The sequence below is a fragment of the Ochotona princeps genome, chromosome 14 (genome assembly GCF_030435755.1).
Source record: "Ochotona princeps isolate mOchPri1 chromosome 14, mOchPri1.hap1, whole genome shotgun sequence".
Lineage (NCBI taxonomy): Eukaryota > Metazoa > Chordata > Mammalia > Lagomorpha > Ochotonidae > Ochotona > Ochotona princeps.
In genome coordinates, this window is record NC_080845.1 from 22,603,003 (window position 1) to 22,627,680 (window position 24,678).

Sequence of the window (24,678 nt, forward strand, 5' to 3'; positions counted from 1 at the left end):
ATCAGAACTGCAAGGTGAGGTGAAGTCGGACCTCCACATGTTGATTAGGGATCTGGATTTGACTCTACTTTGTGGTAGAAGTCAACATATGTTGCTTTGGGAGTAATAATCAATTGAATTTAATATTTTTTAAGACCCTTCGCTTAACCAGGCATTACGATTGGTCTTAAGAACACAAAACAAGTTACATGGGCTCCCCAAATGCTTGAACCTCTCACTAAAATATGTATCTGTGTTTATACCTGAGTTGATGTCTGTCGACAGGTATGACTATGTATTTGTCTATATCAAAATGGTTGTCTGCATATGTCTGCATGTGTCCATGTTTAAGTCTCATCTGTGTTCTTGTCCACCTCTCTGCATTTGCTTCTGTATCTGCATTCACCTCTTAATCTGCATGTCTGTCTGCCCCCTTTATCCAGATTTGTATCTACAGAGATTTAAGCCTGATGATGGAGGGTGGCTTGTGCTGATGCAAGAGAGATGATGTGTGGGAGGGAAATAGGAAGACCTTCATACTAGAAGGCCTATTCAAGTCCAGATGGGGGTACCTAAAAGGGTGATTATGCGGTAGAGTAGGGAGAATACTACCTTTGTAGCCTAAGGACGTTGGGTTTCGATCCAGGCTCAATCACATACTCTTTTTTAGAGCTTTAAAAGGTAATTCCTCAGTCTTATTCTCCCCAGTTGTAACATGGGGATTATTACAATTACTTTTGAGGTTGGATAGACTAAGATGTATGAAGCTTCAGGTATGAGGCTGGCGTCAATGATAGGCAATGAGGATATTTGGGGCAAAGAGGCTATGGTGGCTTGGCTTTGCCACTGTTTCTTCTGAACACTGTATAGAGTTTTTTGCCTGGTCACTGAGCTGGTTTGCAGGCTTACGGTGGGGAATCATGACTATGGCTTTGATGACACATACCATTTGACCTATGTTACCTTTGTTTCACAGATAAGGAGTATACATACAAGAGTGCCTCAAAAATTCTGTGGAAAATAGAATTAAAAGCTACATTTCTTTTGGTGCAAGAAACTTTTAAATTCACTCAAATGGGGCGTCTCCAAATGGTTCATTAAAAATTCAAATTATGAAAACAACTGTGCACGCATTTTTAAAAATAAGCAACAAAACAAGCTAAGCATTTCATTTCATTTTTTTCCCATAGAATTTTGAAGTATCGTGTAATCCTTGCTTAGCTGGTGTAATTAGATTCGCCTTGGGAAGCCCTTTTATGCACTGCCTTTCCCATCTCACCAATAAGCCCACTGACTTAGAGCCATTGAGAGACTCTGGCAGTGAGTGTAGCTGCAGCTGCAAGCAGGCCAGGTTGCTCCATCTCCAGCAAACATTTACCGTGGCTCAGTGCCTGCTACTCCTGCCTTGACACACAGGAAGCAGAGAGCTGGGCCAGGAAGCAACAGCCAAGAGGATGCTGCCAGTATGGCAGTCAGAAGCTGCAAAGGCCCTGGGCAGGATGCAGTCTGGCTAGAATGCTGGGAGAGTTCTCTGTCAGCCCCCTCAGATGCAACTTCTCCCAGGAGCTCACCTGAGCCAGCGGGACTGAGGCCCAGGTCCTGGCTTCCTCCTGGCTGGTGTCAGGTTACTTTCAGGAGGAACCAATATTGTGGTGGAGAAATCCAAAATAGAGAAGCATAGCGGAGCATCTCCAAAGCAGATCCTGCTGGAGGGACTTGCTTTCATAAGACTGGGACTTCTTGGTATGCTTATTAGAATTTAGCAATGATTAATCTCTATTAGAAGTGTAATATTCAGATCCTGAAAGGATGGGAGGAAGGAAGGAAAAAAAGGAAGAAGGGAAGGAAAGAAGGAAGGAAAGAAGCGGAGGGAGGGAGGAAGAGAAGGGGGAAGAGAGGAAGAGCATAAGGCCTGATATAATTCTCTTAATGTGTTGTTAATTTGCTATTATGTTATTGAAAATTTTTAACCTATGTCATTAAAAATATTGCCCTATAGTTCCTTTTTCTTGTGGTGTTTTTGTGTGGCCTTTGTATTAGGGTAGTGCTCACCCCATAAGATACATTTCAAAGTATTTCCTTTTTATTTTTAAAAGCTTTATTCATTTCTTTTTGCTAGTTTTTATTAATTTTACCTTTTGCTGTTTAAGAAGTAATTCTCTAGAATTGAAACTTAAAATCAGGAATAGTTTCATTGCACAATTTTCCCATGAACTTTCTAAAGATCCCTTGCATGGTTGAATTTCAAAAAGTTTTTGTAGCAAAATAAATTCATCTTTAAAATTAAAAAAAAAAAAGAAGTAATTCTCACATATATGGATATATATGTAAATGAATGTATACATATTTTGCATGTGTGTTTACTCATTCTGGAACCTACATCTAAATTTATGGATTTTATAAGATTCACTATGGTTGAGGCCTGACACAGTGGCCAGGCTGTCAAATCGTCAACTTGCATGTGCCAGGATCCCGTAGGGGAGCTAGTTCATTTCCTGACTGTTCCACTTTCCATCCTGCTCCCTGGTTATGTCCTGTGTAAGTCACAGAGGATGGCCCAAAACTTTGGTACCTTGCACTCATATGGGAGACTTGGAAGAAATTCCTGGTTCCTGACTTCAGACTGGCTCAGTTTCTGGCCATTGTAACCACTTGGAAAGTAAACCAATGGAAAAAAATCTTTCTCTCTATCTCTCCTACTCTCTGTAAATCTTTGTAATGAAAATAAATAAATCTTAAAAAATTTTGCTATGGTTCAATTAAATAATCCTCACAATTAGTGCTGTTTGTGTATGACTGAAAATATATTCACCTTTATCCCAAGTTCATGGCAGTCATTGAACTTATCTTCTAAACGCTTCATCATTTTTTCCTATTAAAATGGTAATTTATCTCGAATTTTTTTAATGGTAGAGCAGAGATTATGTTTATTTACTTCTTTATATAAATACACAACTGATTCAAGACCTCTAGTATGGAGACCAATGTTTTCCTCATTTAGGGCACTGTTGTCATAAACTTCAGATTGAGTTCCAGACTCTTAACACTATTTACTTCCTCTGTTTCTTTATTCTTCATTGGCATTATGCTATGCTCTAGATCTTAGGCCTTTAAAGAATCCCCGATGCCTAGTAGGTTGTTGGAAGGTTTTCTTTTTCAAGATTGTTTTGTTATTGTGAGTTATTGGCACAGCCAATGAAATTTTAGACTGGTTTTATCTATGTCTTGTAAAAAGTTGCTGGAAATTTGGTGAAAAAATAGCCTAGCTTCTTTTTCTAACTGATGAGAGAGTTTTGAATTTCAGCCAATACTTCTCCATTATAATGAATCGGTGATATGGCTTTTTCACAATAATGAATTACACAGTATTTTAACATTATGCCTACCTGAAAAAAATCTGATTTGATTGTGATTCCCTAATCTTTAAATATAAATTCTCCAATATGTTATGCTACTTCAGTAGAAACTTGTGAGTATTTTTTGGTCCTTTTTTTTATGTGTCCTCATAGGGCAAGGTCTGTGGTTTTGCTTTCTTGGAATGTTCTTGTCAGATTTTATTTTACAATGTTGTGGGTTAATAACACATTTCCTTCACATTTTTTTTCTATTCTTCTGAATAAAAAAATAAGATTGATGTATTTCTTAAATATTAAAGAATTTGACAGGTGAAATTTGGGCCTGGAAAATTTCCCATGGAAAGGTTTTATTTACTGACCCAGTTTCTTTAATAGCTGTAGAGAGTGACTTTCAAAGATCTTCTTGAACTAATTTTGATAAAGTGTGTTGCAGATATTTGCTAATTTTATCTGATCTTCAAATGTATTCATAAAAATTCCATAATAATCAGTTAACTTTTAAAGCTCACTTCATGTGTAATTGTGCCCATTTTACTTTTCTCTTTAAGATCTACTTACTATTTATTTGAAAGGAAGATTTAAAGAATGAAGGAGAAAACACAGAGAGTGAGTTTTCATCTGCTGATTCACTCCCAAACTGCCAAAGTGACTGGATCTGTGCTAATCTGAAACCAGGAACCAGGAGCTTCATGCAGATTTCCCACGTGGATGCAGGAGCCCAAGGACTCGAGCCATTCTTTGCTGCTTTCCTGGGGTATTAACAGGAAGCTGTATCAGAAATGGAGCAGCTAGGACACAAACCAGTACCTGTATGGGATGCCAGCACCACAGGCAGAGAGCTAGCTCTCTATGCTATCTCGTCAGCCCCACCCCCTTTTTTCTATTGACAATGTTTTTTTTTTTTTTATTTTACATGCTTTTCTTTAAATTTTTGTTCTTTCTCAAATCTATTCAGATGGATACTTACCTGATTATAACTTTCTTCATTTCTGACTTTTGAAATATTTATTTACTTTTATTGGAAAGGCAGATTTACAAAGAGAAGGAGAGACAAAGAGAAAGATCTGTCCATTGCTTCACTTCCCAAGTGACCACAATAGCCAGAGCTGAGCTGATCCAAAGCCAGGATTTGCTTCCAGGTCTCTCACGTGGGTGCAGGGTGCAAAGGCTTTGGGCCATCTTTCACTGCTTTCCCAGGCCATAAGCAGGAAGCTGGATGGGAGGTGGAGCTGCCAGAACACAAGCCAGCACCCATACGGGATTCCAGCACATGCAAGGGGAACATTTTAGCCACTGAGCCATTGTACCAGGCTCAAAACTTTCTTCATCTCTATCACTTGAATGTAACATTGTAAATTTCCCTCAAAAATAACCTACATTATTATATACCTTAAGTTTTGCTCTGTGGATTTTTTAGAAAAATGTATACTTTTAAAATTTGATTTTCACAAAATTTTTTTGTATTTTACAAAAAATACAAAATAGTGGCAATCAATGATCCTGGCATGAAAGTAGACACACTGAACAAAGGACAAGAACAGAGATACAGGAATGAATCCACAAATCTTTAACCAACTGATTATTGCTGAAGGAGCCAAAAAGATGCTGAACAATGGGCATTCTTATCACATAATGTCTCTGGAAAAACTGGATATCCAGAATTAGAGACTGAAACTTCACCCAAAATAACTAAAAATGGATGAACTATCTAAATATACAACCTTAAACTACTACGAGAAAAATCTAGTGGCACTACTGTGAGACATGGTTCCTCGCATGTCCAAAACACAGGTACCAAAAAGCCAATATAGCCAAACGGGATCATGTCAAGCCAATAAACTTCTGCACAGCAAAACAAAATAAATAAGTAAGTAAAACTAAATCAGTAGGACTAAGAGAAACGAACAAAATGGGATAAAGTATTTGCAAACTATTCCTCTGATAAAGAATTAATACTGGAATAAAAATGGAACTCAAAATTTGAGCAGCAAGCACTGGACCCAGCGTTCTAGTTCAGTGTTCTCTCATTTTCATTGAAGTTTCTTTATTAATTTTACGTTATTTAGAAGAGCGTTTAAAACTCAAATTTTAGGGGATTTTCAAATTGTCTTTTTGCCTAATTTTCTTGTCTAATTCCAGATTTTCTTTTGTATTCTTCCTTAGAATCATTTCAATTACTTGAAATGTATTGAAATCCTCTTTATCTCAGGATATGGTGGGATATGAGCATTTTATGTGCACTTAAAGGGTATGAGAATTCTACAGAGGAGTACAATGCTGTATAGCTCAAACATGCCAGTTTTTTCTAGTCAAATCCTTTTTTTAAAGATTTATTTACTTTTATTGCAAAGTCAGATATACAGAGAGAAGGAGACAGAAGAAGAAATTCTGTCTGATGATTCACTCCCCAAGTGACCGCAACGGCCGGTACTGCGCTGATCTGAAGCTGGAGCCAGGAGCTCTTCTGGGTCTCCCACGTGGGTGCAGGGTCCCAAGGCTCTGGGCCTTCCTCGACTGCTTTCCCAGGCCACAAGCAGGGAGCTGGATGGGGAGTGGAGCTGCCGGGATTAGAACCGGCACCCATATGGGATCCCGGCATGTTCGAGGCGAGGACTTTAGTTGCTAGGCCATCGTGCTGGGCTCAGTCAGATCTTATATATCTATCTTTACTCGTTGTTTTTGTCTATGCAGTCAATCAATTTTTAAAGAGAAGCACGCTGCACGCTGCGATATTCAATCCTGATTATGGATTTATTCATTTATTTAAATTCTAGCAATCACTGTATTATGCCTTCTAAATCTAGGCTGTCAGGGCAAGCAAGGTAGCTTGTTAGTCTTCGGTAGACTGACTTTTTCAACATTGTGAAATATTCTACTACATGTTTTAAATGATTCTTGATTTATAATATTTTTTATTGTACAGGATGATTTACAGAGAGAAGGAGAGACAGAGTTCACTCCCAAAGTGTCTGCAACAGCCAAACCAACAAGCTGACCTGAAGCTAGGACCCAGGAGCTTCTTTCAGGTCTCCTGCAAGGGTACAGGGTCACAAAGATTTGGGCCCTCCTCTACTGCCTTCCCAGGCCATAAGCAGAGAGCTAGATGGGAACTGGAGCAGCTGGGATTTGAACCATTGCCATATGTTGGACCTGGTGCTTGCAAGGTGAGGATTTAGCCACTAGACTATTGTGCCAGGCCCACTTTATAATCGTCTTCATCTATTATTCTCCAAAAACAGAGAGACTGACAGAGAAGCAGAAAAATTCCCACACTGGCTGGAGTTGGGGTGAGGTGGAGCCTCCCACGTGGAGGAAGAACCTAGCTGCCTGAGGCATCTCTGATGCCTCTCGGATACTGGAGGTAGCAGTTGAAGCTTCAGTCTAACCCAGATACTGGGATGTGGGACACAGGCCATTCCATGGAGCACTAGCTCCTGTGATCTCCATTATACAGATGAAAGACCAAGGTACAGAGATACTCAAGGTCACTCCGTTGGCTATGGTCAGATTTAAGTAAATCTTTTTTTTTTTTTTTAAAAAGTTCAGGTTGCCCTCTTGATGCCATCTGTTATGATCACAAATCTAGATTTCCTTGCATATTTAATGATTAAAGATTTATTTGCTATTCCATGATCAAGTTCAAACATCAGTTACATAAAACAATGATTAAAACAACAATGGAATTAAGACAATAAAGTTTCCAATGGAAGTGTGAAAGTGGTAGATTTCTCCAGCTATTTAATCCAGGTTAAGGAAGTAGTAGAGCAGTAATTCCACATGGACAATGAGTAGGGCAGACAAAAGCATGTGCCAAGGTCCATCTATACGACTTGCTGCTTCTTTATGACAAATGGGAAGTTCAAGTGTTTAATTCAGTGGCCAATGGTAAGCCAGCATAACATCTTCTTCAACTCTGAGTGATGTCTAAAACAATGAGTGTCCTAGGTTGTGGAGAAAAAAGTAGGGGAAGCAACGGGTATAATCACTGTGTTGATTAATCTCTCAGTGAAAATTTTCTCTTTTTTACTCTCACCCACTTTGGATCATGACTTCCTAAGCACTGGAATCCTGTGTAGACTTCCTGATTAGCTTCAGGAGTAAGCCACATTTCTTCACCGGGGCATGCAAAGTCAGGCCAAATACGGATCGCTGCCCCCTCTGCAGCTTTGGTTCTGCTGCCTGTTTCCAGAACATTGCCTTACTGCAGTAGGTCAGTGTCCCGCATGGCACTACGAGGGTCCCTGGGCTGTCTGTGACTGTGAAAGAGTTGATGGAAACACGCATCACATCCAAGGAGGCCCGAATAAGCATCCACGCATAGTGACTCCCTGGCTTACAAGTTGCATTCTCTGAGTTAATAAGATCATGTCAGTGTCTTCACCTACCATGTCATTTACACTCCTCTAGGCCCCCTTGCAGTGGCCTACAGCTTTCAGATTATAAATTGGCTGATTCTACTTACGAAAAGTATCTTTTTTCATTTTGGGGCTGTGGTTTCCAATGCCTGCCTTCAAGCCACAGTGAATACTCTGCTGAACACACATTGGCTTTACCTTATGTGATTATCTACTTTATGTGCCAACATGCTTGGCTGTTGTCCCCAGTTGTCAACTCAACACTTACCTAGGTGTTACTGTAAAAGTATTTTATAGATGTGAATAATACCTATAATCAGTTGACTTTAAATAGAGAATAATATCCTACATAATTCATAATAGCCTCATTCTACTGTTGGAAAGGCCTCAAGAGAACAACTGCAAACACCTGGAAGAAGAAATTCTGTGAGAGGATGCAGGGTTAACTTGTATCTGAGAGCTTCAGCCCACCATCCCTTGTGGTTTGTGCAATAGATTTCAAAGTTGTTTTGCTCTTCTTCAGGAGTACATGAAGCAATCTTTGCAGTAAATTCCATAACATATATCTGCCGGTTGTCTTTCTGTGGTAGAACCCTAACTGACCCAGCTTTCTCGCAAAAAAAAACTGCAGTGTAAATGTTTTTGTTGGAATGACTTAGCTGGAATCTATAGAATCAGCTACATTGCACGGACTTCACTTTTTAGAAGCATTTTTTCTGTTACGCAATTCAGAAAACTCTGGGTTTGGCTGCGCACAGTGATTGCCAAAGTATTTTGCTGAAAGAAAGATGAGTTTCTCATAGTACTTTTAATGTCAGTAGAATACATGCTTTGGGAATGCTTTGAAATATTTGTTCTTCCTAAAATCAGCTCCCTTTTCCTTAAATATTTTCCACACATTAGGGTAAAGTCGCATCAGGACTCGTTGTCTAGTTCTCCTTTCTTCACGTAGTTTCAGAAAAATACTTTCATTTTCCTTTTATTTATCAAGTAATTAAGACCCTTCCTCCCTTTTGTCTTTCCTCTACTACAAATATCATGGTTATTTCATGCCATGAAAACTGATATTCTTCTAGCCAACACTGAATTAAAAGGCCTAAATCATGAAATAAATGGGGGGAATGAAGAGGAAACTATATTGTTGTCTATTTTAAAAACACATAAGAAAAGTTATAATTTGGGCATCTGCATCCTATATTGGAGTACCTAGAACCAAGTTCTTTATCTGTTTTCTAACCAGCTTCTTGTTACTGCAGACCCTGAAAATGTAGGCAGCTCTGCTGCATTGCCTACATCAGCTTATGCATACAGGGACAGTTGCAGTTGCTGGGTCAGTTCTGTCTCCAGCCCCATCTTTTACACAAACCAGTGCATGCCCAACCCTGCCTACCATATACTTGGTCCTCATGCACACCAGCAGGAACTGTACCCAGTTGGAGCAAACTCTAACAACCCCTATCAGCCCCCCTTCTAGCCATGATTCCTGCACATGGTGGTGTGTGCAGCAGACTGGTCAAGTCTGTCCCACATCCAATTTGGCTTTGGTACACACCAATAGGTGTTGCAGCATAGCTCTGCCCAACCAACCCTGCTATCCAGCCTACACTTATGCCGGCAGGTGCTAAAACCAGTCCAGCCAGATCTATCCCCAGCCCTGGTTCTCCAGCTAACCACTGGGAGCAGCATCCCATTAGAGAGGTACATGGCTTGCATTTTCATCTTTTTCATGTGATCTTTTTCAGAGAAAAGGTTTTTCATTTTGAAGAAGTTTGAGTTACCAACTTTTCATTGTGTGGGTCAAATTATTTTGGTGTCAAAGCACTCTTTGTCTAGCTCTAAATCTCAGGGAATTTATTTTATGCTGTATTCTCAAACCTCTATATTTTCATGCTTTACATGTAATTTGTGTTAGTTTCACATAAGAGTACCTATATTCATTCTTTCTGATTCCAGCACAGCTTCCTGTTACCGGTGCATCCTGGAAAATAGCAGTGGCCGCTCAAACAGTGGTCACTCACACTCACGCTAGGAGTTTGTGATGCGTGTGAATGTCTTTCTCTCTGTGTATTTCAAATAAATGACAATAGATAAAAAAGTGAATTTTGGAAATGGACTGACTATAAGAGAAGTCAAAGAAAGAAGAGGGAGTTGAAATGAATCTCAAGGGATTATTTTCATTTTACACTAGTAGGCAAAACATTTAAGAAGTTTAAATATAGACATTAAAACAGGGAAAAAAGAGGTGATTAGACTCAACACTAAAGAATTCATACTCTAGGGGGTGGATGTGGTGGCTCAACTGGCCATCCTCTACCTGCTAGTGTTGGCATCTTCTATGAACACTGTTTTGTGTCCCAGATACTGCACTTCTCATTCATCTCCTTGCTTATCTAGCCCAATTATTTCATTTCACAAAGAAGCAGATTGAATTTTATAGAAGAGGAAATAACATATTTCAGGCTAGTTGATATAACATAGACTTCTTGGGAACAATGTTTTTTGGGTTCTCAATTCCAACCCTAGGTCTTTTTGCTGGCACCATGCCCCCACCAGTCTCAACCCTGATGATTTCTGGTTCCAAAATATGAGGCACAGATCACAAAGCTGATTGCCAGAGGATGACATTTGTCAGATCTGGTTCATGCTAGTTAAAACCTGACAGCATAGAGTCGAACAGATGCCTGCTTTCATTCTTTAAGCTATGTCACAGCCATGCTGAGAAAGAAATGAAAGCAGTGCATTCAATATGCATTAGCCAGTGTAGAAGACCTAGTTAAGCATCATCCACTCGGCTGCATTCTCTACCAAGGATGATGATGACCAATTCACGCATGGTTAAATTTTATCAGAAGTTGACACATGCCTAGGACTGAAGCTAGAGATATGTGGGTCTTCACCCAGCTGTACTTTCTGTTCACTGTGGGGCCAGAGGCTATACATTCTTCCTTTTTGGTGTCTCAGTGTTGCTGCCTGTGATGGTCAGGACCTTAATCATAAGGACTTATGCATGTGTGACTTTACACATTGCAAAGTAGGTTGTTGATGTGATGAGAGACTGGAGATTATCCAGGTGAGCCCAATTTAATCTCATGGGCCTTAAGAAGAGAGATGTTTCCTTGCCTGTGGTTAGAGGGAGATGCTTTTTTCTTTGAATAAGGAGGAAGGAGTTCACAAGCCACAGAATGTGGGCAGCCCCTTGAAGCAGGTGAGGGCAAGCAAAACTTTGATCCTTAGAGCCTCTAGAAGTCATCATGGCCCTGCTGACACTTTTATAGCATACCACACAGACTTATGCTATATTTCTCACCTGCAAAACTAAATATGACCTCCTTGTGTTATTTTGCACCATGGACATCAGTTAGTAATCTCCCTTTCCTAGACTGATGGCTTTAAATGTCAAATTTGGGAGTTGAATCACTGTTCAGGACACGTATATTCCACGTCAGATCACCTGGATAGCATCCTGCTCCTGCTTCTGATCCAGCTTCCTGCTAATGCACACCTTGGGAGGCAGTAGATGATGGCTCATGTACTTGAGCTTCTGCCACTCACACGAGAGACTCAGATTGGGTGCCAAATTCTTGGTTTCAGCCTGCCCCAACTTGATTTTTGAGGGCATTGGAAGTAAAGCAGTGAATGAAGGTCTTTCTGTCTCCCTGAGTCTCTGCATTTCTGTCTTCCAGATGATAGGAATATGTACCAACAAAAACTCAATGTGAAATATTTTTGGGGAGAGCATTGTATGAGAGATGTAGTGGAGAATTAGCAGATGCAAATATGTTCCTTTCAGTAGCTTTTATACACAAAAAAGTATGTATTTGAATTGGTTTTATGGGTCCCTTGACTTTCATCCAAGTATTCAAATATAAAATGCCTTAGTCACAAAGATGTAAAATGAATTTCTTCATATGAGGCAATAAGGACTTTACTTAATTCTTCTTTTAGTTGCTCAAACATAGCAAGCTGACTTATATGTACAATGTTGTACTTTTCTGCTAGAATAATTTTCCCTTCAACCTTCATTGCTTGACTGACTTCTCCCTATCCACTAACTTCTGGCATAACAGGTTCTCATAGAATTCGACCATCATTTCTTGAAACATTTCACCTTTGCTTAACCGTATGGTATGCACTGAGTTGGGAAGGGTTGGGGACCAGAACCATATCTTACTTGCTTGGCAGTCTCTAGCACCAAACAGAGCTCAGAGTGAAAGCCCAAAATGTGATGGTTGAGGGAATACCTGATTCTGGAGCTGCCACCTGCATCAGAATGCCTCTTCCCTCCATTCACTCAGGTTTCTCTCTTTGTGGTACATTGCTTTGCAGATCACCCATGTATTTTTTCTTGCTGAAAAAATCCATTCAATTTTAGTGTAGCTAATAGAAATCCATTTTTGTTCTTCTTCAACTTTGATTTGTTCAGAGTAACTAACACCTACCTTGACCAATACTGTACAGTTTGTTCTCTATTCACAGATTCTTACTGGAGATTATCACCCCATTGACCAGAATGAGTGCCTATTTTCTGCCAGGAACAGATCTATTATCTGGAACATAATGCTGTGCTCTAGATTATTAAGTCATTTTGTGTTAACTGTGTCAATTCCATTTGAGGATGTCAAAATGTGGCATCAGGAACACTGAACTGATGGTCAAGAAGCCTGGGTCTATTGTGGATGACCTTAGATCCCTACATCTCCTTAGGCTTAATTCTTCATCTTTACATGGAAGATTTTTGACTCAATCATAGTAGGGACCCTCCAGATTAAAATTATCTAATGTGTAAAGCTGTGTGGTTTTCTAGCATGTTTACTAGTCTGGTATATTTCCTTTGCAGCAATTAATAAACTGGTACCCTCAAGTTAATGTGATTTGTTCAAAATCATTCAGAGCACCAAAATATAATTTACCCGTTTACACCTAAATCACACATTCACATGATCTGTCAACATGTAAGGATAGTTGGCATCACCCTGGGAGCAAATAGCACAAAAATGAGTAGGAACAGACCTTTGCACTCAAGGGGCTGGCAGTCTACTGTGGGGATAAGTTACATAAACACACATTGAGTCAGGTGAAAAACACAGGTCGGAGGGGAGATCAAGGTTCATCTGGAGCAGTGAAGAAAGCCACCAAGTGTCTGGGGCTTGCTGTTTATAAAACTGTTTTCTGTACATCAACTCCCTTCTCACCACAATCCTTCCATGAGATGGGGAAGAAGTTTTGTTTCCTTCCTTAATTCAGGAAACCAAAAGTGAAAAATTCAGTGACTTCCTGGACGCTGCATAAATAGTAAGGAGGAGACCCCAGGGATGCAAAAGAGATCTCCGGATGTCCTGTGTGGTAACAACTCCACCGCGTGGCATTGCTCTTAAATTGATCAGCAGACTCAATTCTCAGGTAAGTTCTAACAACACAAATTCATTTGTGCTCCACCTGTACCCATGATTCATGTATGGGAACAGGCCTGAATTACTGCTGTATTGAGGAGTTCTGATGAGATTCAAGTGGTCCCTGACAGATTTTAGAGGGAAAAAGTGAAAATTTGCAAGAGCACCTCAAAGAAAGGGTAGGGAATTACACATCCTGATGAAAAAGGTGATTAGGAGAGCTGCAAACTTGTCACACAGCTGTGCTTCTAAAACTCTAAAACTCCTCCATGCCCCGGCACTGGAACCTGCTACAAGCAGAAGTTGAATGAGCTGTTTTCACTTAGAAACTCATTTAATGAAACTTTTGAGTTCTAGATTATGCAAGAAGCACAAGGTGACAGTGAAATGAAACATTTTCACTTTTGTATAGAAATCAATGGTTTGGGGGCTCGGCAGTGTGGCCTAGTGGCTAAGGTCCTCGCCTTGATCCCATATGGCCGCTGGTTCTAATCCCGGCAGCTCCACTTCCTCTCTATCTCTCCTCCTTTCAGTATATCTGACTTTGTAATAAAAATAAAATAAATCTTAAAAAAAAAATCAATGGTTTTGGTATGCCAGGGGCTTTCGGGCACATCAGCCCTTGTATAAAATTCAAGAAACAACTGATGGTTTTCAAGAAAAGGCCACTGTTGTTCAGGAGAGCTAATGGACAAGTCTTACAGGATCATTCCTTGTTGAGCTTGGGGTGTGGAAGATACTTCGCAGAAAGCAACAGAGCACGAGGTCTTGTGAAAACGTTACGTGAAAGAGGGTCAGTATAAGATGAAAGAGTGAGCTGCTAGGAGGAAAGATTTGGAATATACAGAGAAAGGTAAAGATAAACTTCGTTGGCAAATAGATGACAGTGAACTATCAGTTGCATTTGTGTCCTCACACCTACCACAGCACCTGTCATGTAGCAGAAGCTCAATGAATATCTGTTCAACTCAAGGGAGGTGCTTTTCACTATTGATTGCCTTACACCCTACTTTGCCAAAAACCTTGTGGAGATTTTCCCATTTGCAGATGGCTCTGTTCTTCCAGCCTTTATATTCTCATGCATTCTTCCTTCTTCTGTCAGATGTTTGTGTGCTCATTTTCATCACGTATCAATGTAAAATTTTGACTATAAGACAGTAGAGCCTCAATAGTTTTTAAATATTTATTGATTTATTTGTTTGGAAGGCAGAGTTACAGACAGAGAAGAAGACACACGCAAACACACAGAGACCGAGAGAAAGAATGTTAGAGAAAGAAAGAAGAGAGATCACTTTCATCCATTGGTTCAATCTCCAAATGGCTCAACAAGCTTGCTGAAACCCAGGAGTTTCATCTAGCCCTCCCACATTGTACAGACCCAAGTACTCAGGTCAATTTTTTCTGCTTTCCCAGAGAGCTGAATTGGAAATGAACAGCTGGAACTTTAACCCAGCATTGTAGGTGGCAGCATTACCCACTATGCCACAATGTCTTCCCCAATCTCTACCTTTGAATAATTGTGTGACAATGAATCCTAGTCTAACTTATGACAGAGTGACTGAGTGACTTGTGACTGAATGCCACTAGCACAACCTGACTTTAGCTTCTTCATGTTGCCAATGTTCTTACCTGCTTCCTAACTCAGAAAATAGGAAAAACATGTATAATTGCCTATCATAGACACCCTTCGAGCTTTTGAATTATCTTAGAGAAGGCTACTGAGCATGAGAGCCAGAGGACTTGATGACTCAGTGTCATTTTTTCCCCAATGTTTATTGCGCTTCGGTCATGTACCTGTCACTCTGCTTTAATACTTGCTTGCATCTCTTCTTCGGCCACCTACTCCTATGCCCAGTGCAATCCACATGATTTCTTCAGGGACTTTGTAACCACAGTGACTTAATATGGCAGTCGTAAGGGATTAGATCTTGGCTTCCGTAATTCACAAATAACAAAACTTCAAGAAATTCCAGTAGAGGTCTTATAATCCTTAAATCCCCCTTATAGAGGAGGACCCCAAATCACCTTTTCTGTTAGGCAATACTCTTATGACCTTAAAATAATACTTCAGCTCCCTTTTCATATTTGTTTTTTATATTCTCTCTGACGTTCTAAGGATTAAAAAAGAAAGAACTACTGCTTAAAGAAAATTGTGCCCTTGTCATTTTACCATTCATGCTTAGCTCTGATCTCATAAATAGCAAGGCATACAAACATAACTTTGATCAAATTATTTCAGTTGATCATGAAAGATGATTATGAAAAGGATTATGGCTTAAAAAGAGATCATCAAAATCCAGAGGAAAAAATCTTTGAATTCTGGTTCTACCACTTAAAAGCTGGGTGACTGAGAAATTCTCTTAATTTTTCTTACTTTGATTACCTCACTTATTAAACGGAGCAAGATAATAAAACTAAACAATTGCTAAGAACTTACTGAGACCTAAGGAAATTCATTAATGGCATGTTTCCAATCTAGTAAGAGCAATTTCTTCATCTCCTTATTATAGTACTATTCTTAGCAGGACTATTCATAGTGATAGAAGATTCAGACTAGTAGTGAAACTAAGACATACATTTACACACCAATAAAATAAAACAAAAATGTAAAGACTGATAACATTCACACTAAATTGTGGTCCAAAAAACGTTCATTGATGTGTGACAATTTCTGCATAGATCAAAGTTTCAAAATGACCCAGTTCTGTAAATGATGTGTACATGCTCTGCAAGCAGCAGCCTGAGGATTCCATCAGCTGTCCCGGAACCTCAGTGCTGGAAAAGAAGAGCAGTAGATAGACAGCAAGATGCTGCTGGACACAAGAACTGGTAAATTGGCATTTCAAAACCAGTCATGTGTGAAATTAATATCAGCATGTCACTGAAAAACTCCCTTCTCTAGTGTTGATAAGGGTCATTTTCTGGGCCTCCTAAACCGTGAATCCAAGATTCCATGTAGACCACAGTAAACACATGAAAACCATGCTGTCCTGGCAGTTCATTGTCAAGTCTCGCCACGGGGCCATTGTCTCTGCTTCATCGTGTGCTGTGATCTTTGTTGCATTCAGAAATTGAGAGTACACATGGGACTCCTTGTGAAATTTTTAACCTCTGCAGTCTGCTGTGCACTAATACTTTCCCACAGCAGACACACTCCAGGAAGTAGAATTGTTTGCCTAGTGTCCCTACTCCAGTGTCAGGCATATAGTAGGTACTCAATTAATGCTGGCCATATCATTTCATGCATTCCCGGCAGTGTTAGTAAGACACTTCATTAAAAAAACAATCTATCCTCCATTTATAAACAATATGAACAAAGCATAATCAAGTAAATATCACATTCTAATATGCTGCAAATAATTCTTTATTCTTAAATCCCATATAAACTCTGTTGGTTTTAAAAAAGTAAAAATAAAGCAAGACTCTCCTTTGCACATATTCCCTTCGTACAACTTGCAAACTTCTTTAATCCAGCACTACTAGTGGAGGTCATGAAATTTCTCCCCCAACAAAGGAAAATGAAAGAAGGGAAAGGCAAGTAGCACATTCGTGAAGAGGGATAGTCTGATTCTATTTTGAGCAGAAGGTCAGCTCAAGGTGAGAAGACAATGTAAGGAATTGCCAAAAATGAGAGGCTACACTTCCTGTACTTCAGGGATTATGGACAAAGTCCAACCTGCTTGAGACCATCTTAGAAGTCTGTAACCTGCAGTTCAACTAATCAATGTAGTGTTCCGATAAAAGATGCCATTTTCTTAATATCAAACTTGTAGACTACAGGGCAAAAGCACTGAAAGCAACCACCAACGAAGCTAGGCAGACTTTCTATGTAATTGTCTTCTGCTGTTACTTTTATTGAATCTTTGCTGATAATATATTAATATATTTTTATATTTGTTTTACAGCTTTCTTTGCATTTCTTCAGTATAATTATAGTTTCCATTGTAATTCATTAATCAAAACATTATATAGAATAATGTGTTTGTGTGTGTGTTGAAAGTAGACATTTAGCCTTGTAGTTAAGATGACTGTATCCCATATAAGTGTCTGTGATTAATTCCTGCCCCTGACTCCTGAATGTAGAGTCAACCAGTATAAACCCTGGGAGACAGTAATAATGGCTGCATTAGGTTCTTACCTCCCTGGGAAATTTGGATTTTATTCTCACATTCAGGCTTCCATTCCAGCCCAGTGTTGGCTTTTGCAGGAATTTTGGGAGTGCATCAGTAGCAGATGAGAAGGGTGTGTGTGTGTGTGTGTGTGTGGTGTGTGTGTGTGTGTGTGTACATGCGCTCTTCCAGAAGGCAGGAAGGCAGGAAGAAAAAGAAGAAAAAGGAGGAGGCAGAGGCAGGGGAGGAGAAGAAGATGAAGAAGAGGAAGAGGAAGAAGAAGAAGGAGGAGAGAGAAAAAAGAAAGAAAGAAAAAAGAAAGAAAGAAGGTGAAAAGGAAAGAAAGAAAGGGAAAGAAGGAAGGAAAAAAAGATTGTGTACACATAGGAAATACTGTATTTATATTTGAATATTTGCTTTGGCTCTTATTTTGAGACACCATTCTTTAAGTTGACTTCTAATTTTATTAATTGTGTTTAGTAAATTTTTCCAAGGTAGATAATTTTTGAAAGCTGGCTGAAATTTCATTTGATCCTTCCAGGGAATATTTCTTAGACTTTTGCACTTGTGTTTGATGTCAATTCTCTTGTTTATTGGGTACAAAGTTTTCCATATATTGTATCAATCCTGTTGATATATTTCTAAAATTCATAGTTTATTTGGTTTCAAGTTGCTTGAATTTTGCTCACATTTTCAATAGCAATTTTGTTTGAGTATTTTCCCATAATGCTCTCAATTTGATTGAATTATTTTGTTGTTATATTTTAGGTGCGTATCAATTATTTCTTCCTTGCTTCACTTATCAAAAGGAAATGTGTATATTTCCAATTTTTAAACTTCAAGTCTTATTCTATATGGTATTAATAAAATTCTGTTGATGTGCTAATCACTTCTAACCAATTAATTTTATTTCTTTACTTGGAGTGGAATTGTATTATTGCTGCTTGAAAGCAGTAAGTGGCAGGCAGCGGGGGGTCCAAGATGGATGAAAGGGGGAAAACCACACTTATTTTAGCTACAAGATGATACTAGAAAAAGAAAGAGGGAATCATGTTGCCTGGCGACATTTGAGAAAAGTTTTCACTGGGAAAGCTACAGCACAGAACAGACTTATGGAGTAATGAGTACAGCACACACACAGGCCCAAGTTGGCACACAAAACCAGGGATTACCATGGCTGGCAAAGGGATGTTGTCGTTCCAGAGTAAGGTGAGAGCCGGCTCAGGAGCCCAGATGCACTAGTGAGTTTTGTCTGAGGGAGACCTCTATGGTCTCCGTTGACTGTAAGTCCTGCGAGAGCTGGCTGGGGCAGTACATGCACTTTGCTCCATGGAGGGAGGCCATGTTGCTTGCCTCTCACCTCCCCATTGAAGCGCCAGATGCAGTTTGCTGGGGTATAGCTCCAATTGACTTCTCTCGTTACCTAGCACTCCTAAGACAAAGAATGAATCTGCAGAGCCCTGTAGCCGTGGAGGTCCTCTGTTATGTGAATCCGTGACTGCGTGGGTTCTGCACAGGCCGAGAAACCGAGAGGGGTGTGTAGAATAGCTGAGTTTCTGTGGACTCAGCTAGCCAACCTCCAGAAACTCGGAATTTCTTGAGTGCTGGGGAGTGAACTCCTGGAGGGCTCTGCACTCACAGTGTGGAGTGAACAGTTTCATACGCAGTTTGTGTACTTGAGTGGGCGGGGTGTGCAGGCACTGGGAGTTCACTATCAGCAGTAATTCAGTTGGATCACCTTGGCACAGAGAAGGACAAAGGCTATGATTATGCCAGCTAGTATCAACACTCCCTTTCCTTAGAGATAATAGCTAAAGATCTACCATTCCCAACATAGGTGTCACTCTAGACTCTTGCCCCACCCATAAACATTGGCTGGCACCCTCTATCCTCACCCAGTAAACACTTCTGGATATCTACTGTAAGTTGCAGAGATTCTACCAAGCCACAGAGGCACATTTCCCAGAACAAAGCCTTCAGAGGAGATACCAACAGGTGATTCTGTGGATACCTAGGAACAAACGTAGAAATACAAGAAACATGAACAAGAAAGGTAATATAACTCCCTAAAAGAAAAAAAAATAATACATTAATATTAGAGTGTGAAAACAAAGAGACTGACAAAATTCCTGAGAGGGAATTCAAAAGAATGACTGGAAGATTACTCAAAAACTGAGAAACAGCTACAAGGAAAAACAAGCAAACAAAAAATCAAGGATCCACGTGATAGCCTAATGGGTAAATCCTCATCTTGCATACACTGGGATCCCATGCAGGCACGGGTTCCTGTTCTGGTTGCTCCACTTCCCATCCAGCTCCCTGCTTGTAGCCTGAGAAGGCAGTAGAGGACGGCCCAAAGCCTTGGGACCCTGCACCCGCGTGGGAGACAAAGAGGAGGCTCCTGGCTTCAGATCAGCTCAGCTCTGGCCATTGCAGTTACTTGGAAAGTGAACCAGCAGATGGAAGATCTTCCTCTCTGTCTCTCCTTGTTTCTGTATATTTGTCTTTCCAATACAAAAATAGATTTTTAAAAAATCAAATGTGACATGGATACCAAATTCTGCAGTAGAATACAGGCAATAAGAAAAATCAGAGCAGAATATTAGAATAAATAATTCAGGACATCAGATAAAAAATAAAGTGGAAAGCCTTAACAATTGGCTTGGTGAGGAAGAGAAAACAAATATCTCAGCTAAAAGACAAGTCTTTTGAAATATGTCAGTCAGGGTCCAGTGTTGTGGCCTAGCAACTAAAGTCCTCGCCTTGAACGCCAGGATTCCATATGAACACCGGTTCTAATCCCGGAAGCTCCACTTCCCATCCAGCTCCCTGCTTGTGACCTGGGAAAGCAGTCGAGGACAGCCCAAAGCTTTGGGACCCTGCACCCACGTGGGAGACCCGGAAGAGGTTCCTGGTTCCTGGTTTCGGATCAGCGCAGCACCGGCCGTTGTGGCTCACTTGGGGAGTGAATCATCGGACGGAAGATCTTCCTCTCTGTCTCTCCTCCTCTCTGTATATCTGACTTTGTAATAAATAAATAAATTAATAAATAAATAAATCTTTAAAAAAATGAAATACGTCAGCCAGACAAAAGAAAAAGAAAAATTGTAAAACTGTAAACAGTGCTTGGAATCTGTGAGATATCATCAAATGCTCAAATATAAATGTCTAAGGAGTTCCTGAAGGTATGGAAAAAAGAATACTTTAGAAAATGTATTACAGAATAGAATAACAGAAAAAATTTTTCAATTTGGAGCATGTATCAACATCCTATTGTAGGAAGCTCCTGGAACTCCAAATAGGCAAGATCGAAAAACATCTTCACCGTAGCATATTTAGAGTGAAACTTTCAAGGAAAATATTCTAAAATCGGCAATGAAGAAAACCTGCACTACTTTTAAATGGCTCTCCAAGTAGATTGACAGCAAAGCTGTCATCGGAAACCCTAGACTCCTAGAGAAAATGGAGAAATGCAGAAAGGAAGAGACCCGCCAACCCAGATCCAGTGCAGCTGCCACTTACAAACAAGGTGAATAAGCATCACTCAGGGCAAGCACAAATTGAAAAAATATGTCACTACTTGGTGAACTCTACACATGATATGCAAGTATATACTACACAGAGAAATAGGAAAAGACATTAAGCATATTGCAAGAGTGAGGAGGCAGAAAATCTCCTAGTAAAAGCAGAAAGAGCTGACACCAGGTTACCATGTCTCATTGTTGCAGCTATGCATTCAACTAGGGACAGGCTGGACAGGGACCATTGGGAGCTATTTAAGGTGCATTGGCTGCTCCAATTTTGATCCAATTCCCTGCTTATGGACTGGAGAAGCAGTGAAGGATGGCTCCAGTCCTTGGGATCCTGAACCTATGTGGGAGACCTAGAATTTTCTGGCTGTCAGCTTTGGATCAACTCTGGCTATCAGTTGTTTGGGCAGCGAATCTGCAGATGCAAAACTTCCCTGTGTTCTTTTCTCTCAATAAAAATCTATATTTGAAATAAAAATAAATTAATCTTAAATAAATAAATCTTTAAAGTATACTTTAAAAAGAAGAAAGAACCTAAGTGCACAATAGGAATATTTATGGAAAAAATTGCAGGACTAAATCATAACATCAACAATAACTGAATGTAAATTGACTAAATTATCCAGTTAAATGTATTTCACAAAAACACACACAAACTAAAATTAAATGTTAGAAGCAGATATTCTAAGACAAAAAGAATATGAATAGGAATAGCTATCCTATCAGACAAAATAGACTTGAACACAAAAAATTGTTAAAAAGACAAAGAATATCATTACGTAGTGATTAAGAAATCAATTAAACAACATATGTGATTATAATAAATGTATACATATCCATTGCAAGGGACACAGCTATTTAAAGCAAATGCTAGTGGTACTAAGGTGAGACAATTGTGTCAATAATGAGTAATGGGAACTCCAACACCCTACTTTTATCAAAGTACAGATCAACATGAAAAAGAAATTAATAAAAAAATCAACAGAGCTAATCTGCACTATTGGATCTAATTGATGTTTATGAAACATTTCACTCCACAGCTACACAATACAAATTCTTTTCATCAGTGCATGGAACATTCACTATTATACACCATGTAACTAGGCTATAAAAAAGGTTTCAACAAGTTCAAAAGTACTGTACTCATACCATGTAGCTTTTCTGACAACAGAATGAAGCTATAATTAACAACATACAAAACTCTAGAAAATTTACAAATACATGGACACCAGATAATATGATACTATTTGAATAAACAATGGGTTTTTCAAGAAATCAAATAGAGGATAAATTCCTTGTGACTAATGAAAACAGTAATACAACATATAAAAACCATGAATTATAGCATGACTAGTGTTAGGAAAAAATGTTTACAGAAATTAGTGTATAGAAAACATTGTGAAACAGGAAAGGCTTCAGGTACATGCTCTGACAATGAATCACAAAGGCACAGAATAAAGCAAACCCCAGATTACTAGAAGGAAACAATTCAAACTAGAAAAGAAATACACAAAATAAAATTTAAAGAGATACAAGCAATCAATAAAGAGCTAGTTTTATTTGTTTCTTGTTGTTATATTTTTGGGGGTGGTAAAAGGAGAACTAAGAAAAATTCATAGACCATGGCTCAACTAACCAAAGAAAGAGGGAAGACTTGAATTTATACAATCAGGGATAAAAAGGAAATGCTACAATGAGTAACATGGAACAAGAATGATCAGTCAAATGCCAACAAATCAGAGAATCTAAAAGAAATTGATTGATTTCTAGACACATACAACTTACCAAATTTGGCATGAAGATATGAAAAATCTGGAACAACCAATAACTAAGACTGAGAACGAATAAATAATAAAGATTCTTTCAACAAAGAAAACAAAACATCCTTTCATGACAACAAAATTTTTTCAAAATTTGAGTATAGAAGAAGCATATCTCAACACGTTCCAATCAGCACTAAAAAAACAGAAGCACTTCCACTAAGATCGGAAAGCAGACAAGGATACCCTTTCTATTTAATATTTCCTCACCATTGGTATTTAATATGATTCTTTTCATGTTAGCCAGCCAATAGGCCAGAAAAGGAAATACAAGAGGTACAACTTGGAAAGGAGAAAGTCAAATTATCTGTATTTGTAGATGATATGACCCTTTATGTAAGGGAGTCAAAAAATCTCACTAACCGGCTATTGGAACTCGTAAGAGAATTCAGCAAAGTAGCAGGACATAAAACAAACACACAGTAATCAATATCATCTCTCTATAATAACAAAACAGTGGCTGAGAAAACTCTTCTAAAAGCAGTCCAATTCACAATACCTTAAAAAGGGGAAATACATTGGGATAAATTAGGACAAAGCTGTGAAAAATTATTACAACGAAGATAATATGAGAGATCAAGGAAATAAATACAAGATCCTCCAAATGCAAAAATCTTCCATGTTCATAGATTGGGAAAATTAATATCACAATGTCCACGTGCAATTTATAGATTCAATGCAATCTAAGTTGAAATACCAAGGATATATTCTTCTCAGATTTAGAAAATGATTCTAAAATTCATATGGAAATGCGAGAAAACCAGTCTGCTGCACATACCACCATACAGGATCAAGGACTGGAGGAGGACCTGGTGGGAGTTATTGGTGGTTGCTCTGACTAGGCTATAGCTACCGCTGATGTATGTGAGGGCAGAGTGTGTGGTGGGGCAGTGTAATGGTGGGCCTCAGCATCCACTGGTTTGCACCAGGTGACTGCAAGTACCAGGGTTTGTGAAGGCTGATGTGGGTCACGGACTGAACCAGACCCCAAACTGGTTGGCATGTACAGGAATCAGTTCTGGGGTCACTTCTGCTGAAGCTTCTTTGGCAACGCCTCCCCCACCCACACTGGATCACTGGACTCGGAGCTCTCACCACAGTGAAAATCACATGGTCTGTGGTCTGACTAAGGAATGTATCTGTCACAACTGGGTGTCCAAGGTTGCTGACACCTGTGCAGTACATGGCACACCTAGATGCTCATGGGGCATGTGACAACTAGCTCATTGAGACCTGCAGAAAATGTCAAGCATCATGGAGGAAAGAACAAATTTGAAAGCTCTCCTGAACAAGTATCTGGACAAATCAAGACTCGAAGGTGGACCTTGGAAGGATTTCTTCAACCTTGTAGCAAGGAAATCAACAGCTTCTCATAAATATCAAAACCACTTAAGCTAAAACCTCGAACAAGCCTCACATCAGGGACCCTGAGATAACACTGGGTGGCCTTCCTCCATTCCTGGGTACTGATGCAGTTCTGTTGCTTGGAGTGACCTGCTCTCCTTCTCTCTCCTCTTTCTTCAGTTCCCAGAAGAAAAAAAAAGTTTGAAGGAAGTTGTCTCATCCACTTTCTCCCATTCCTCAACCCTCCCCAACCTAATTGGAGGCCCACAGGCAAATGCATCCCTCTCAGCTATGTAAATATCATCAAAAATAAACCAAGTTCATTCAAATGGGTAAAGGACACGAAGAGGCATTTTTGAAAAATGAAATACAAACGATTAACAAGCACATAAAAAACTGGTCAGGATCACTAACCATCAGTGATGTGCAAATAACAAACAGAATGAATTTCCACCTCACCAAAGTTAGAATGACTATCATTTAAAAATAAAATAACAAAGTGGAGGAAAAGATACACTAATACATTGTTGATGGGAATGTAAAATGTTACAACCATATGGAAGTTAGTACAGAGATCCCTCAAAAACCTAGAAATTTATCTACCAAAAGTAGAAGATAGCTATTTTTAAAATATAAACTGTTTATATTTAAAAATGCAGCTTTAAAACTACAGTTTACCTAAATATTTAATTCATCACTCAGCTTGATGCTACTTACTATATTTATATGTGTTCCTGGATTAGTGATTTATTTTCTTTTCTTTTTTTTTTAAAAGATTTATTTATTTTATTACAA